Source organism: Thermobia domestica, chromosome 11 (assembly GCF_964235325.1).
Source record: "Thermobia domestica chromosome 11, izTheDome1.hap1.1, whole genome shotgun sequence".
NCBI classification, from domain to species: domain Eukaryota; kingdom Metazoa; phylum Arthropoda; class Insecta; order Zygentoma; family Lepismatidae; genus Thermobia; species Thermobia domestica.
In genome coordinates, this window is record NC_137464.1 from 180,902,458 (window position 1) to 180,920,154 (window position 17,697).

The 17,697-nt window shown below is 31.3% G+C and overlaps 1 long non-coding RNA gene across 2 annotated transcripts in view; it reads left to right on the forward strand.

Annotated features, from left to right (window-relative positions):
• The first annotated feature begins 2,345 nt into the window (after positions 1-2,345).
• Positions 2,346-17,697, forward strand: part of LOC145664597 (uncharacterized) — a 506,108-nt gene continuing 490,756 nt past the window's right edge. The window contains exon 1 of one of the 2 annotated variants that reach the window (XR_014127473.1): positions 2,346-2,676. This is a non-coding gene — a long non-coding RNA (uncharacterized LOC145664597). The remainder of the gene's footprint in view (positions 2,677-17,697) is intronic. The other variant, XR_014127472.1, reaches the window with a different exon arrangement.

Below are 17,697 nucleotides of genomic sequence, written 5' to 3' on the forward strand. Positions count from 1 at the left end.
GCGAAATCTGGAAACAATAGTAAAAAAGACAAGCAGGAGAGAAATATTCTAGTGCTTAACTATTCATTGATATTTCGGCAAAAGCAGCGGGACTAAATAGATCGTACTTTATCACTGGAGAGAAACCGAATGTTAAAGTGAATGGAGCTAATTGTAGGAAGAAAAATCTAATCAAATAAAACCCATCTAACGTAAATTCAGACAAGTGAGAAAGCATGAATAAACTTAATCATATGAGAAATTGCGCAGGAGAAACACCAAAGGCGAGAACCGAACAAAAATATTCTAGAAAACATAGAGCTTACATTTAAAAATCGCATCGGTTATATTATTATTTGCAATTTTTGCAATATAAGCTCATTGTTACGTTTTGTGCGTAAATTTGTCTCTAACTGTATTATTAGGAGCATTACTTCCACTATTCCATCTAATTACAGTACGCGTTGATACTACGATAGTATAGGTGTAGGATAAATTCTGGATTCTTGATTGTTACGTTTTGTTTGTTTTTAAGATTGTTATTTCTGTTGTGGATTGTAGTTTCCGTTACACTTGTATCCAAGGTGACCAGAACTTTTACTTTCAAAAACGGGACGCATACGAATCGGCGACGGGGGAGGTGACTTTCACATGCATTTTGGGACTCAGCAGTGTTCTCAATTTACAAAATACACAAGTAAGAATGATAACACAGCGTTTCTAACTTAAGTATTACCCAACAATACTTTTAACTACTTCAATACTCAGAATTCCCACTCAATTCCCACTTGAACCACAGAACACTCAAATTCTCATTTGAATATTCAGAAGTTCTAGGCACGGCTGAACCTTCCCAATGAGTGTTGGAACGGAAGAGTGTAGAATTAGCATTGACCATTTATATTTTGAATAATAATTACGGGACATCTGGGTCGTGTTTGCTTAAAAATGGAACATTTAGGCGTCCCGTTTGAGAATCAGAAAAAAACGGGACAACGGTTGAAAATAAGGGACTGTCCCGGCTAAAACGGGACGTCTGGTCACCTTGCTTGTATCCCTAATCCTTTTTCTATAGTGTTGTTTGTTTAAAAATGAATAAAAAAGAAAAAAAAATGTGCAATAATAATCGTGGTTCAGTTTTATTTGTAGATACCAGCCTGAAGGCTGTTCTAAGTATTTAAAAAATAGAGAGGGATGCTGAATGTCAGCCCTATTTGTTTAATATATCCCAATCTAAACACACACACCAACGGGATAGGGGGAGGAGCAAACAGAAAGAATGATTATGTAAATGAATGTCAAAAATAGAACTGTATAAATCACGATTTTTTGAAAAGGGGCCTCAACCTACTTCACTGGCCCCGGGCCCCAGTTTGCCTTACGCCGCCACTGCGTTGAACCATCCAGATAGAAACTTGAAAAATATAAGAAACCAGGTGTACTGGACAGTGACCCTGAAGGAACTGAAGCACTTGAATATCATGTGTCAATCTCAACACGTAACGGGAAGCAAACGCATAGAGGAACTAAACAACCACTGTATACACACAGGAACTGACCTACAATGTATTGATCCTTGAAGACAGTTGAAGGTAGGGGAAAACAAAAGAAACGAAAGAAATGCCAATCCTTTTCCTTTCAGACACGCTCATCAGAAAAAGGGAGTAAAAGAAATACTCTTCCACGACGAATGCGGTTGATTTTCTTTTCCTTCTAGATCTATCTATACATAGACGTATAAATACACATTTGAGTGTGTGTGTTTGGCATATATATATATATATATATATATATATATATATATATATATATATATATATATATATATATATATATATATATATATTCTATGTCTTTTTCTTTCCCTTTTCCGTCTTCCTCTATTTTGAGTGCCAGGACCTACCTCAACAAAAGATGTCTGGGTACGGCGACCTTAATTTGCATGTTGGACGGCCACTGTTAAGGGTAGATCGGGGAGCTTGGGAGAGCGGGGGAAAGGCGAAGCAGACAGGCGAAAGGGAAGAAAAAGGAAAACGCGCAGACGAGTTGGTTTGAGAGAGGGAAGGAGAGAAAGAGGTCGTAGAGAATGTTCAAAGCCATCTTTTTCTTCTACCTTGCCCCTTCCACTACCTTTAAATCCTTTCTGTTCTTGTCTTGCTGTCTCTTTCCTCCTCAGCAGTTAAGAACGATAAGGGAGCCCATACGACTAGAATAACTTGTTTCTATACTACTTCTTCTAACCCCACCACTAACTTACTGGTATGGAGAGAGGGAATCAGCTAGCACTATTTCACTCCACTCCCTGATGCCAAAATACGAACCCAGTTTTACAGTTTATATTCTCGACGTCTTTCTATCCCCTTCCCTTTTGATTCACCCTCTTGGGTCGATCCCCTCTTGTGTGTCTTTCTCGCTCATCAGGTCCCCTAGTGGAGTCTCCCCTTTTCTATCTATTACCCCCTTTCTCAGTTGCTTTGACCTGGTGATTTCGCCTTTCGTACTCAGACGACGGGACGAACATCCCCAGACCGTCTTTGTATTCGTCTGTTAGTAGGAGCGCCTTGACGTTGGTAAAATCGATTTGCCAGTTTACGAAACGAAGTGGCTTGCTTTAGCGTGGCTCGCTCTCTCTCGTTTTGCCGAGAAGGAAAACGTCCTCGTCGCGATGGCCTGTGCTGTGATATGGACGGTGTTCGAGTGAGTACCTTAAATTCTCCCGATATATACATTTTCTCTATTGTACTTTTGCTATGAACAGACAATTTCAGTTTCAAAATATCACGGTGCAGAATGTCTTGAAAAAGTTACAAGTTCATTTCAGAAGTTATGTGTGTACATAAGTGTGATCTAGTGACAAGCCGACTCTATTATTTGCAAGTTGGTTGAAGAAATAAATGTAGGCAGAATGGTTGTACTGAGATCATGGCATGCGCGCAAGTTCAAGAAAAAAGTACGAAAAAAAAAAAAAAAACAATCCAACGGAAGTGAAGTTTATAAAATCCCTTGTCGTGCCTGCAAGAAATTAGGTTTGGGTTGAAATTGTGAAAATAAAAATGAAACGTTTCACGAATCTCATGTATGTTTGTGAATAACTTATATCTATAGGTGACGTGCGAAAGATTGACTCAGTCAAAGTTTATACGCTTTTCTGTCTGTTGGTGTGTATGTATGTATATATGTGTGGTGTATGCGTGGGGGTTTAATACTGGGCAGGGTTACACATACACTCCACTCCCTTCAGCCCCCGGTGGGGCTGAAGGACGACGGACGGAACCAATCCAAAATGGCTGCTCCGCGGAATCTAGTGTCAGACATTGCCGCCATGCTGTCAGTCGCACGACCCCCGAAAAACCGTCAATGGCTCCTGCTGTCAGTTTAGATGAGAGAGAGAGAAAGACTATGCGGAGAAATGGGTGGGAGGGAGCACTTGTGCGTCACTGAAAACCGCGATGGCCAATGCGAAAATATAGTCAAACAACAGGAACAATTCCGATGTGTACAGTACATGCGCCAAAATTAAGAATTAAACGAATAACCGAGACGTTAACGTTTGTCTTTATGCAATTTTGTTGTTTGGATCTGTGGTTTATGGTCCACTAGCTCAATGAGTGGATCGTGTATGCATTAAGGATATGATGTCATTAAGCATCTTTGTTTAGGGCCTTTAAGTATTACTAGCAGTGCGTGAAAATGATAAACATGGAATGAGAGAAACAAGAATAATTAAAGTTTGATTTAGGAGAGAAATTACACTTTTTTTTTTAATCCTAACAGATATTACACGAAAGGACGACACCTACATCAGATCAAAATTATTTATATATAAATTAGACCTATATTCAAATTGGACTTTAAATCCAATATAAATTTTAGTTAACATTAAGATTCATTTCTCTTACGATATAAACAACGTAGTGTTTATGTTTCAATTCTTTCTTTCGCTCCATTTCCAGTAAAGATACAGTTGCAGGGAAAATTCATTCTTAATTTTTATTAATCTTCACAAAATTTTAGATCATAATGATCTTTTAAAGAACAAAACTATGTTTTCAATATCAGACGAAATATTTTCAAACATTTTCTTTAAGATTAAGTGTGAAGTAAGTTAGACATAATAAATTCACACATTTCAGTTTTTAGTCTTCGTAATTATTAAATAATTTCGGTTCAAATTAAATAAGTATTTCTGTGAATTGGCAACATTAAGGAATATGTAAAATTACCATTCTCTTAAAGTGTCATACAACTGTCGTATATAATATTAAATAGATTGCTGTTAACTTGGTTTGACTACGTAACTATTGCAGATTCTATTTCTTTATTGTACTGTCGTATACCTAGCAATCGTAGAAAAGCAAACAAATCAATGAACAATAATATTATTTCGACAATCTTATAAACAATGTAGAAACATTGTGCTAGAAAAAGTCACATACATTGCATTACTAGGAAATGCGAATTTAAAATATGCTGACTCGTTATCAAAACTATGCTTGTAGTAAGTTAGAAACCTGAAAAAAGAAATTAAATTAATTATTTCTATAATTTACTTACTGTGGCAATTTTAATAAATATCTACCTATACATTTGCTCCTTAAGAACAAATATACTTTGCTCGGAAGTCAGAAAATATTATTTGAAATTCACGAAATATCCCTTGATATCACACAAGAAATATTTTACAGAAGTTGCAAATAGAAACAACTGATTTTTTGCTGCTGCTGAATTTCGAGAAATGTTGAGCTACATATAAATTAAAAGTGCTGTGAGAAATTAGCGAAAGAGATTTTGTTAGTAATTAATTGACTTTTCTAGATACATGGAAAATGAATTTTTCATTTTTGATAAAATCATATCCTCTAATTAAAGCGTATTGAATGAAAGAAATATTTTCTTAAATTCAGCATATAAATACTACACATTTTCTTATCAAAGTTTGGCAGTTACATTGAATCAACATTGTGTTAATGAAACAACTATGACAGTTTAAGCCTGTATATACGTTAATGAATTATATGTATTATTTTGTTATATTGGCGCTGAGATAGAGCCAATAAAACTAATATTGTTTCCATTAATCAACCTTCATTACAGAGTTAAATAGATTATCCAGAACTAAAAGATGTGACTAATTATTGTGAGTCTTATAAAATATTTTAAAACTGCGTTTGGATTGTAATCTCTAATATTTAGATTTGTCATATCAAATTATTTTTAAATTTATTATTTCTCATTTGAGTCTGTTACTTTAATATTCTTATTGTTTCGTATAATTTTAATGATTCTTTACTATTTACTTTCTTGATAACTTTATATAATTTCAGCATATAGTTTAGACTATCTACCTTCGGTGATAAAAAGAAGAAAACAAAGAAAAGATATTGTAAAACTTGCAGTGAATGCTTGTCTGCAAGTGATTCATAAACAATAATTATTAATACGAAAATTTATATTTCGATCCGAATCATAGAAGAACTTTTAAAGTAACATTAATAACTTCCTAATTGATACTTTATCATCTTTGTTCGCTGCCAAGTTGATTTCAAAACTTTTTCCAACTTACGGCATTTAACGGAAGTCTCATTAATCATGTCACGATTTGATATTTCCTAAAGGAATCATACACTATTTTTGCCTATTCTTATGAAGAGATAAATGATTAACGATTGGATGTCATAATTTCTACATTGGGCATTTATTTTCTGTTTTTAGTGAATAGCAATAATCATTTAGATAATATTATTTTTATTTTATTCTTTCAATCTTTGTAGACTTATAATGTTTAGTACATTTCACTCATAAATAGATATCAAACTTACGGCGTATAACATTAAACTATCTAATTACGTATTACACTACTAATTTTCACTTTTATTTTTATATAATAATTGAAATTTAATTTTCTTAATTACGATCCTTTTGATTAACAGGTTTTTTGAGCCTTTTCAGTTTTCTCTTATATAATTGTAATACAATAGATTCAATTAAAGTGCAGTAGTGAGCTTAAAAAAAGGAAGTAACTAAGGATAACAATTTATATTGCAAGAAGCATCTACAGTTTCTTTATTTATATTTATTTGATATCAGCAACTCGAAACAATTGAACGATTCGAATATATTTTCTGTAACTTATATAGACAATATATTCCTAAAATCAGAGCATATAATATCTGAATTGAACAGTTCATTTAAAAAATAACAAAGAAGACATGTTGCGAGCCCTGCCTTATTGTCCCCAAATATACTTTATATACTTTAAAATCTCAATAAACCAATTGTAAAATAAACTTTTAAATCTTAATCAACAACTTTGTTATTATTTTGAGGTTAAACATAACTAATTTGAAGTTTATTTTGATATTATAAATACTAAGTACTTGCATGTTATTGCATATTTACAAACTAATGTGTTTTCCTCTAAATTCTGTAATAAATCGATTAGTAAGTTGATGAGATGTTTTAATTTTTAATAGTTAGCTGAAGTTAGGTTAGGGAGTTTTAATATTTAATTGAGGGAGTTTAACATCTTATTTTAGCACCAAGACCACATGAGACAGAATTAACCATTAGAGTGAGATTTATTCGACAGTGGTTTCTATCCGATGCTTTATCTGCTCACACTGAATCGAACTCAAATCACAAAAACAATATCTACTTTTAGTGTATTAAGATTAAGTTTGAACATATATTTGGTTAATTGAATATGTGTAATAAAATCTCAATAAGTAAATTTCAGTGATTGTTAGGAAGAAAACGCTATTATAATTTTAGTCATAGTTAACTAATAAGTATAACTAATATATATTAGCGTATCAACAAATATTACAATAACAAATCAATGATATTCATTTTTTATTTTTGGATGTCCTATTCATCAAACTAAACGGCTGAATTCCGAGTATTGATTAGTAAACCTTTTCTCACAAGTATCGAAGAAACAACAAACATTTTTATGGGAATTAAATCGAAGATTTGTGAAAAACAGAATGACAATTAAACTATAATTTCATTAATTCTTGTTGTTATATTTTAGGTAGGATGTATTAAGTTTATTTGCAGAGCTTCCAAATATTCTAATGAGAAATTCGACGCGACGACATATTAAAAAAAATGTTTTTGTAATTAGTGTATGAAAAATATTTAGTGCTGTGTTAATCTAAAATTCACTAAAGATGTCTTCTATATCGCAACTAATCTTCCACTAGGGGTGTTTTTCATCATTATGAAAAGTAGTAATAATGTTTCCTTTTTTCAATATATAATTGACTATTTAAACATCTTAGAAAGCAGATTATAATGTAAATTCTTTTCTGCTTCATGTGCAAGAAGTTTATGAGAGCTTCGTTTAATTTTTCTCTTTTTTCGTCTTTTCAAGTTTGTTTCTGTTTGTAGATGATACAAATATTACATTGTGTTTTCTTCAAAGTTTCAATCATTATCTTATTTTGAAGTAGTCATTGATTTAATTCTTGAATAATTCTCCTACTTGGTTGGTTTTCATCTATTTAAAATGATAATTTAAGACCCCAGTTTACCATAGGCGGAAATATAACACTTTCTTTTTTGTTCTCAATGAGAACACTAAAATTAGTTACAAATCTTAAAAGAATTTTAAAGAAAAAAGCGCAGTATTGAAATTAGTTATATTTATTTTCTATTTTCGTGTAAGATTACAAAATTAATCCATATATTTTATTTAATACTGCTTCTTAATATGTAGTCAACAGTTAAAAACAATACAGAAGGATTTGTACTGTTCATTCTTTCTTGTTGAGAAGAGTACACTAATTTCCATGCGGCAGAGTTTATTTTCTAAGCATCCAAATTTACGAACAACCAATAAAGTTAACAAATAGTTGATAAATTCCTTATATATAATTTAGAGAATTTTAATTTTATTTATTTACTCGTAAACAAACAACCAACATTAAACAAGCATTGATATACTATGTAAACAATATATAGGAAATACAAAACGACAGAAATTGCACACAATGTTTCGTATTTTCTGAAAACTACCAGGATGAATTCAAGTGTATGGAACATATTTTTCTGAGTTCAAATGTAAGAAACACGGTTTACTAATTTATTTAAGTCCAATTTTGCTTTAGAAGGTTTACTGGATTTTATAATAAAATATAAATTTACACTGACATATTTTGAGATTAGCGGTAAATAGAGAAAAAATTAGGCCAATCAAATATTTTACCTTAATTATAATTAAGTAATGATATATGACTTACTTACATAAGGAGTTAGGGAAAATTACATTTCAAATGTTTGACAAGCTTAGTTTCCAAAAGTACTTGGCGCCATATCTGGATTATAAGAAGTATAGAGCTCCCTCATGGCTAGGCGGTTACCATACGCATCTTTGTCGTGGGAGACCCAAGTTCGATTCCCGGCGGGAGCTCATGTGATTCGGATCCCACGTTAAGCTGTAGGTCTTCGTCTCATGTAGTCTTGACGCTGAAAGGAACGCTAAAATCAGATCAGCTGAAAGAAGAATACTATGTTTTCCATATTTGATGAAACTAGTAGATCATACCGAACAACAAGAAATCATTGAAGTCCTAGTGCCAAATGACAAATTATAAAATGTACTAGGTGGACACCAAATAGTGTGATTAAAACAATGTATGTCAGATGGTGACTATGATTTCTTAATTATGTACTGTCAGTTTACATTTTGCTATGTTTTATCATCCCAAACTCAAAACCTCTTAAATCTTAGAATCCTGAGCCAATTTCAAAAATCTATAGCTCTGTCATAGTTGAATTCTGATTGTCGTCCAATATTATGCACCGAAGCCAAGTGCATTAACCAGTCGATTATACCAAAGTTCAATTTTCTTTCCATTAAAATATAGTGTAATATGAGACAAATGTTTGACAGTATGTAAAGTATCCTTGAATACTTTTAGAAAATCCATGTAGTTCAAATTTTTTCATTCAATACTGTATATAATATTACATTTGAATAATTTAAATATAAATTAGAACTATATTGAAAGGGTTTATATTAGAACTATATTTAGTCGAGAATGAAATATTAAGTTATTATATTGACAACTAAACATTACTTATGAGTACAAATAATACTTATATACGATTTACATTCAAATTATAATAAAAATTCCTAAACATATTATTATTATTATTATTGTTTCAGTGAACGAGAACATATTTTAAATATGTTATACATATATCATTTACATATTACACATGTTGAATACAGAAAAAAAATTTAATTGCATAAAATGGAAATTTAATAAAACAACTTATGATTTTATTTTATATCTTACTATATTAATATATTTTACTTATAATTAAATTGGTTGAACAAAGGTAGTGTATTTCGTATGTGATCGATGAAATTTATCGGATCTTGACCAAAATTGTCATGGTTGCAGGTCTTGGTGCGCTTAGTAGTCACGTGAAAGATAATGACTCTTGATTACCGAAGTTGTTAGCCATCAAAATTAGGTTTGGACTTAGTGAAAGGATGAATTATTACATGCTATATTATCACATGCTATCGATGAATTGATCGAATCTTAATCAGACTTGGAATGCTGGTTATTAACAACTTGCAGGTTGGCTTTGAGATTAAATTCTTACAACTTGTATTTACAATAGGCAGACTGACAGAGAACAGAGGAAGGAGGTTAGATATTACTATACAAAGTATAAATAAATATAGAATCAATAACTTTTTCATCCTTTGCTGACATATGTTGAACACTTGATTACCACAAATAAACTATTCCTTAACAAATAAAGTCTATACAGGATTCTTCTTAACATATAATTTTAATTTGACATACAACGTACAAATACTTAGAACAGCTTGGAAATTATTTTGTAGATGAAAGCTGCGATCAAACCAGAGACCCCACCTACCAAAGGTGAACGGTCTACCACTGAGCCACCAGGTCCTAAGACATACGGTATATTATCTATACAGCAATTTTACTAATGATATCTTAAATAAAGATGAAATTATTAGAAAAATTCTGACAAAATTCCTCTTGCCTTTCTAAGATTTAAAATATTTTTTCTTAAAATGATTTTGTTCAAGCACAATAAGCACTGAAGTTATTTTTAAAGATCTTCACAGATCAATAATTAATTTAATTAATTTTCTTAGGTAATCAGCAGATTGACTTTGACCATCACAAAAGAAAAAGCGTTTCTTTTAAGCATATTTTCGGAGGAGGGACTTGCCCTGATCCTTGGAGTTGGTCAACCACCTTCCTCCTTGGAGATTAAATAAATTAAATGGTGATTACAAGTTACTCTTGTGTAGGGCACATTCTTTAGGAAATAGTGTCTCACATTTTAATTTTGCCCCTTTCCCGAACAAAATTTTCTGGAAGGATGTCTTACTGGAAGGAAAGCAACATAAACTGTCAAATTTCGACAGTTTGACTATATTACACCTTAACAGTTAGAAAATCTTCGAAAATGTAACCTGTGTGTAATTGAATAATTTAAAACTATAGAAGAAATACGGCTATTGCTATCAGACAGTTTGCAAAAACCTATTCAAATAAGGGCACTCTGTAACATTGTTATATGTGTTACAATTTCATTACTTTCCAATTGACACTATTGTCTTTGAAGAGTCCTGCATAACTGAATTGTCAGCATGCTCACTAATGAGTGCACAATTCTAAATTTAACCTTAACAAAAGTTTTTATTCTCGAATGGTCTAAAGAGCTTACCCTACGAACGCAAACATATAAAGAGTCATTACTATTGATAAATTCTCACAAGAAAAAGTTCTTAGGCAATTTGGCATTGTTTCAGAAGACAGATTCTAGCTATTAATCTAGCTAGGAAAACTACTAAGCAAACAGATTAGGGATAGGATGGCTAGTTTCTTTGACCAGAGATTCAAAAATAGGTATGAAAAACTGAAATTAGAGACTACAGTGAAAGGATACATTGAAAAGTAAGATTAGATATACTAAATAAAGAACAGAGTAATTATGATCCATTGCATACATTTACTTTTATAATCAATTAAAATTCTTGTGGAAAATGACACCATGACTTCTTATAGTATCAAGAAGTTAACTTTACATAAGTCTTTTTTGTGGTAGTGGAGTGGGGGAAGTTGTTACATTAAATGAAGCAGCACATGAAGTTTATTTTCACTTCTCAAACTGATGGCCGATATCTTACTCAAAAGTATTTTGGCAGAAGAAACATAATCCGGAACCAAATGGACTAAAAAGCAAAGGTGTTAAGTGTTCTACACTCGAACATTGTAAGTTTTCCTAGTTCTCAGGTTTTGAAAATGGTAAAGGGAACACTGTTATTGAAGCCAAAAATTCAATCAACGATAAAGAAATCTAGTAAAAGAACTCAGAGACGCTAAAGCGGAAGAAGACAAGGAAGCAGATATACACCCTCCTTGAGCAAGGCGGTCGGCAGGAAATCACAAATGAGATTGAATAATAAAACGGGGTGAAGAAAGAGGGGACTGTATCACAAATTTAAGCAACTAGTGTCAGGATGAAGCAAAGAAGATACTTCTCATGAATGTTAGACAACGACAACTATGAGTATGTGGGTGTGTATAAGAAAGGGGGATAAATATTTATAGAGGGAAATAGAGATATCTTCTCTTGAAGGAAATCTTCTAAGAATATAAGAAACGATTCATGGTTTACTTAAGTAATTGTACTGTTTGTTAAATAAGTGTGAGAAAAATCGATGCTTGAATAAACTGATAGGTTGCCTAAATTTGACTTATTTGCATTTTCATACCTCATATCGTTATTTATGCGTTTTATGAGTAATAACTTTTGAAAACTACATTCTAAGCGTTAAACAGAAATACGTTATATATATATATATATATATATATATATATATATATATATATATATATATATATATATATATATATATATTAAATGTGCATACACTAGAGAAAGAAAAAGTAAAAATTTGGTCATTTAAGTTGGAAAACCGGTTGGCTAATTAGACTAACAGTTGGCTAACTTGGAACTATCATTGGAAAATGACATATAGTTATGTAAATAGCAAATAATAATAGCAAAATTAATGTAAAGACAAAAAGTTCATATAAACTAGTTTTAATTAAACACATATCTATTAGCTATATAACATATTTTTGGAGGCTAAAATAGCAGAAAGAAAAAGTCAGTTTACCAATAGACGAAATGCATCAAGAAAGAGCAAGTATGTTCCTTTTCACTATCTTGGAGTAGGAACAAATACACATTGTGATACTTCTTAATAAAATTTGCACTTCTACCATTATACCTAGTTGGCCTATACTTAAGCCACAGTCCATACACACACAGTCATAACAATTTTGTCAAATAATAAAACACTTGTTACACTGGATAATCTGTGTTATTATCGGGATGATTTCCACCCATAACTTGCTTGCTTACAATATCATTAGACCAAAATATGTGTAAATACAACGGTCGTCCCATTAAGTTAAGATTCAGATTCATCAACTTTATTCTATAGAACATTTTAATTGAGATTTATAACATATACAAATATTTATATAAACGTATAAATAAAACAAGAAAAATACAGTTTAATATTTTAATAACCTTCGTTAATTTCACCTTTATGAGATTGGGAATTGTCTTAACACTTTTCTATGTTAAGTTGTGAAAATTTCGAGTTCATAAAAATAAATAAATTAAACAATTAAAATGATAAATAATTGCATACTTTTAAAATGAGAGAAATTGCAATCTTATTTTTCAGCTCAAATATAAAGGCCAATTCCGTTAAATGTATTAAGTGAAATGTCAGATTGGCGCTGTTAAGTGTAATACTGTATTATTTAAGATTAATTATAAATCACGATAATACAAGATATATTTATTATCCATCATCAAGGAACTAGTTTTTTCACTTTATTGTTTCTTATGGTTTTTAAAGAGATGGATATTTAATTTTAAAAATTAAGTAATGCTTTCCCCAAGTGTATAATAAAAATAAGCAAACTTGAGCGTGCATACATAATTAGTTTTAGCAAGTATTAACTAGAGAGTCATTATTGTTATGTTCTATTCAAAGACATGGTGACTGTTTCCTTTTCTGACAAAAACTTATTTTTTCAACATAAGATTAAAAATAATGACTAAAACAATATACTTAAATTTAAATCAACATTTCGTATATATTTCTTCATAACGGACTATTTAATGAAATTCAGCTATATATTCGAACAAGTTTTAAAAATAATTGACATAAAACTCAACCAAGCCGTTACATTTAACTCATACTACTGTAATCTATTATGTCTTTGATTAGTTACATTTTTTTAAAAAAATGTATGAAATCGTGTTCTTCCTTCGTGAACACTTGATTCCATGGAATTAGAGTTTATTCCATGGAAACTGAATACTATATTCTATTAGATAATTATAAATATGGCTCTTTGAAAGATTATGTTCATAATCTGGTAATCTTTGCTTAGTTCATGCTAGCGATATTTAAGTTTGAGAAGCACTAATTTAAGTGTTTAAAATAAGTTTGTTTTAAACTTTTAATAGTATTTGTAAAATAGAACAAATACCATAGTGAGGCAGATTTCTATATAACTTTGGGAGTGTCCACTCAAGTTTCTCAGATATAATCTAAGAAGACATCAATGAGGATTTTAATACAAACACATTCCTCTCGGCCCCACCAGGATCGGCGACCATAAAACTACTGAGCTTCCTCGTGGCTAAGCGGTTAACGTACGCGCCTTTCTCGTGGGAGACCCGGGTTCAATTCCCCGTGGAAGTTCATGTAGTTCGGTTCCCACGTTAAGCTGCAGATTCACGCTTCATACGACCTCGTTGCTGAAAGGGACGCTAAGCTCAAAATCAAATCAAATCAAAATTAAACTTAAGCTACTGTAAATTATGTTTACTGAAGAACAATTCTATCTCCCATTTATTACAACAAAATGTCGAAAATGGATTTTTCTTTTAATGTATTCGTGTACTATCTAGAAACACACATACACATTAATTTATATATATATATATATATATATATATATATATATATATATTACACACTGACGGATCCAGGATAATGATCAAGGGAGGGGCTAAACCATAGTTTGCAGCTTTATCCAATGTAAAGCAGAATTGAAGCCCATTTTATCCAGTGAATACCTGAGCATCAAGGGAGGGTATTGCCCCTATAGCCCCCTTGGATTCGCGCCTACGTGCTTCCATTTCTAGGTCTTCACTAGTGTGTTGGAGAATTCAAAACTAAAACATTCATTTATGTTTTTCAAGTAAATGAATGTTTTCATTTGCTCAAGTTCAAACTCAATTATCAAGAGATGTGAGGTTCTATTAGATCACTTATATTCACTCTATTCTAATTTGTACATCACTCAACTTTATTCTCCCTATTTCAATTAAATTTGTTATAGCATACGATAATGATTAAATATGAAATCCACCAAAATTAATGTGACTTAAAATCAATTATAATCTTTCCAATTTGCCAAAATATTAATTTTGATGTTAACGTAGCAATGTTTTTCTCAAAGACCATTGGCTTACATCGTAATTAAGATAGATCACTGGAGCATACAATTTGGAATATTAATAGTATAATCGGAGAATTCTAAAGATATATAGAAAGTTAAAGCAATGGACATCAATTAGTTGATATTCAGCTTTGTGCTAATATGGAACATACGTATTATGGATAAATACACAGTGGGCCCAGAGGAACTGTGGAACTTAAATCCATTGCAGTTAACGATCATGCATTGGGCAGGATAGCTTGACTGTAGAATTATACCAGTAAAAGAAAGCTATCGATCTGAAGAAGAATGTTTTTAATTTTATGAATTGAAAGGAAAAGTTTAATAATCTGTTTTATATTACATTAATATAAATTATTAATTAAATGAATGTGATTAATGTAATGTATGTAATCTTATTTCTTCCAAGATTACTAATAATGTGACTAAATACGAAAAGTGGATTTAGCTATTTTACAGGTTATCTAAAGTTTGCTAGAATATGATGTTACAGTGACAAAAGTAAGGAAATCGTGGACAAGACAGAGTACCTACAAATAATTTTGGCCTCTGCGATGGTACATGGTTGTAATAAAAGTTCTGACAATTTTCTAACTAAAATATATTATATTCTACAATATTATTGGCGTTTGAAAAAAGGTCCAAAAACAAGACAAAGATCAGCTGATAATTTTATTAAACTGAACTATGTGATTTATACCTAAAGATTAATGCTGTAGAAGAACGAGGCCATCCGTTAAGGTGAAACTGATAGTGAAGTATATCCTCATTAGCTTCATCATTATAGCGTTAGCAAGATAAGAATACATCGTATATAACTAATGAGATAAAAGCCCAAATTATCATTAACACTTAAACTTCAATTTGTGTTGAAACAAAATATTATCGAAAGATGAGACATATATCAGTCGATATATCACATCAAGCTGAAGAAAATGGCATATTTACGGATAAATGCTCATTTGTAAGTTTCGAGAAACTCGAGAAAAACTATTGTTTATAGCGGTAAAATGTATGTCATTAGTTGCAAATCTGATGTAGTTGATAGTTTTTATTTTGCTGGAATAGACTATTTATTTATTTATTTATGTAGTTTGCATGCAAAATATACACTAATAACTACCAGATTGTATGTATTGTGGTTTGATTTCTTCTAACAGTTACGTATATACTACTAATATTTTATTTAAAATTTATTAAATGTTAACATGAAATAATTTTCAAACGAATATTAGTATTGTGTTACTATTGTTAATCTTTTACATAGTATACAGACATTGCTTTACGTATATGAAGTCTTCCCTAATCAATGAAATGCGTGTGGCAATCAATACCAAGCAACTGCAAATACAATCCAAAACTGACCCCAAGATCTTCGAATCTTAAGAAGATATCCTTGATATACAGGCTCGAGCAAACTTCTTTCAAAACAATTTCCCTGCTTTGTTTATATTTTCAGAGTAAACGGGTTTACGGCTACATATAAAACACTGATATTAATAAACAGATAATGAAAAGATGTTATCATTGCATGTATTTTAGTAGCATTGAGTAATACGTCCCTTGCTAGTCTAGTTAAATGTATCTTACATTTTCAAAATGAATTTGCAATATATATACTTCAAAATCAATATATATTACATTTGCATTATAATACTGCTTCAATTAAATTTAATAATTAAATATTAAACTTGTGTGTCACAAAATTCAACTTTCACGAAATAAAATACAGTTAAATAAATTTAAGAAGAAATAAGTAAAATTCCAATCCATTTCAAAGAAAAGAGAAGAATAGTTCCCCCATACAAATCAGTAGGATAAAAAGCAAGACTAGCACAGGTATTCAACACTGCTAATGAAGTAAACATTGTATTTCAAAGCAGAAAGTTAACAAAGACAATACATTATATTCGGATCAAACTTCACGGAGAACTAATTGCCACATTGTGTGCTATTGAGTCTTACATTTAACCTAGCGTCAAGTAAGTTTTTGTTATGATGCCCTACCCTAACATTCTTGTTGTGGGTCCCTCTGAAACCTGTTCGGCATGAGTTCGAACCTCTCTCACGTAGGAGAAAGTATCGTCTTTCAATGAAGGAGTAACACAATAAAACCAGAAAATATTATGTAGCAGGTGATAGTGATTTCAACGTTGGGTTGGAAGTGATCCTCGATCATTGTTCCAATAAACCTTTCAAGTAACTAAGAACCAAATAGATCAAACCATATATAAAATTTTTGTATTGCAGTTCTGTTACATACTCCATTGATTGAAGCGAGTGTTAGTGAAGCTTTGCTATTTAACTCAATAAGCACTTGTGTGCCTGTCCGTCTGCTTATCTTTTCATCTGTCAGTCTGTCTGTTCCACGATAACTCCCGTAAAACTTATCCAATCTTGATTAAACATTATAAGTGCCTTCCTTTTGCAGGGAGAAATAATTATATTCTTTAGAGTTTCAATTCCCACAGAGTATAAGAGAAAAAGGGGTAGAATCGATCCCATATTTCAAGTTTATCGTGTACATGGAAGACAATTTTCCAATATAAACCTTGTAAAAATTATTCGATTCTGACAAAACTTAGTGTGTATTTTCTTTATGATATCAAAAATATCCTCAGAACTTGAGATTAAAATCTACCAAGAATGGAAGGGCAAGTTTCCTCTCTTCCCTTAATTTTGGTGTAATATATAGTACAGTTTCTTTAAGGATTCACAATCATTCACTCTCTATGGAGCTGAAATTAGTAAAGAAGGAAATAGTGGTATTAAGCTCCTCCCCAGACTGCTTTTTTTTTTTTTTTTTTTTTTTAGTTCCACGATAAAGTATATAAAATCTATTCGGTTTTGATACAATATTGTATATGTATTTTCTCTGGTTCTTTTCCGTAATTCCCTGTGCTTGGGATTAAAATCAGTTAAAAATGAGCGGCGAATTAAATTACGGATTATCACGCCCCCCTTAGATTTAAAAAAAAATGATCCAAGATATCATTCATAAAAATCATAGATTTTCATGCAATGTGACGTATACTTTTTTGTAGTTTTACAATCATCCTCACTGTTTGAATTTGAAATCAATCGAAAACGAGAGCATGAACCTACTACCCCTCTCTAAAGTTTTAAAAAATATATATTCTGTGGTAACTTTCGTAAA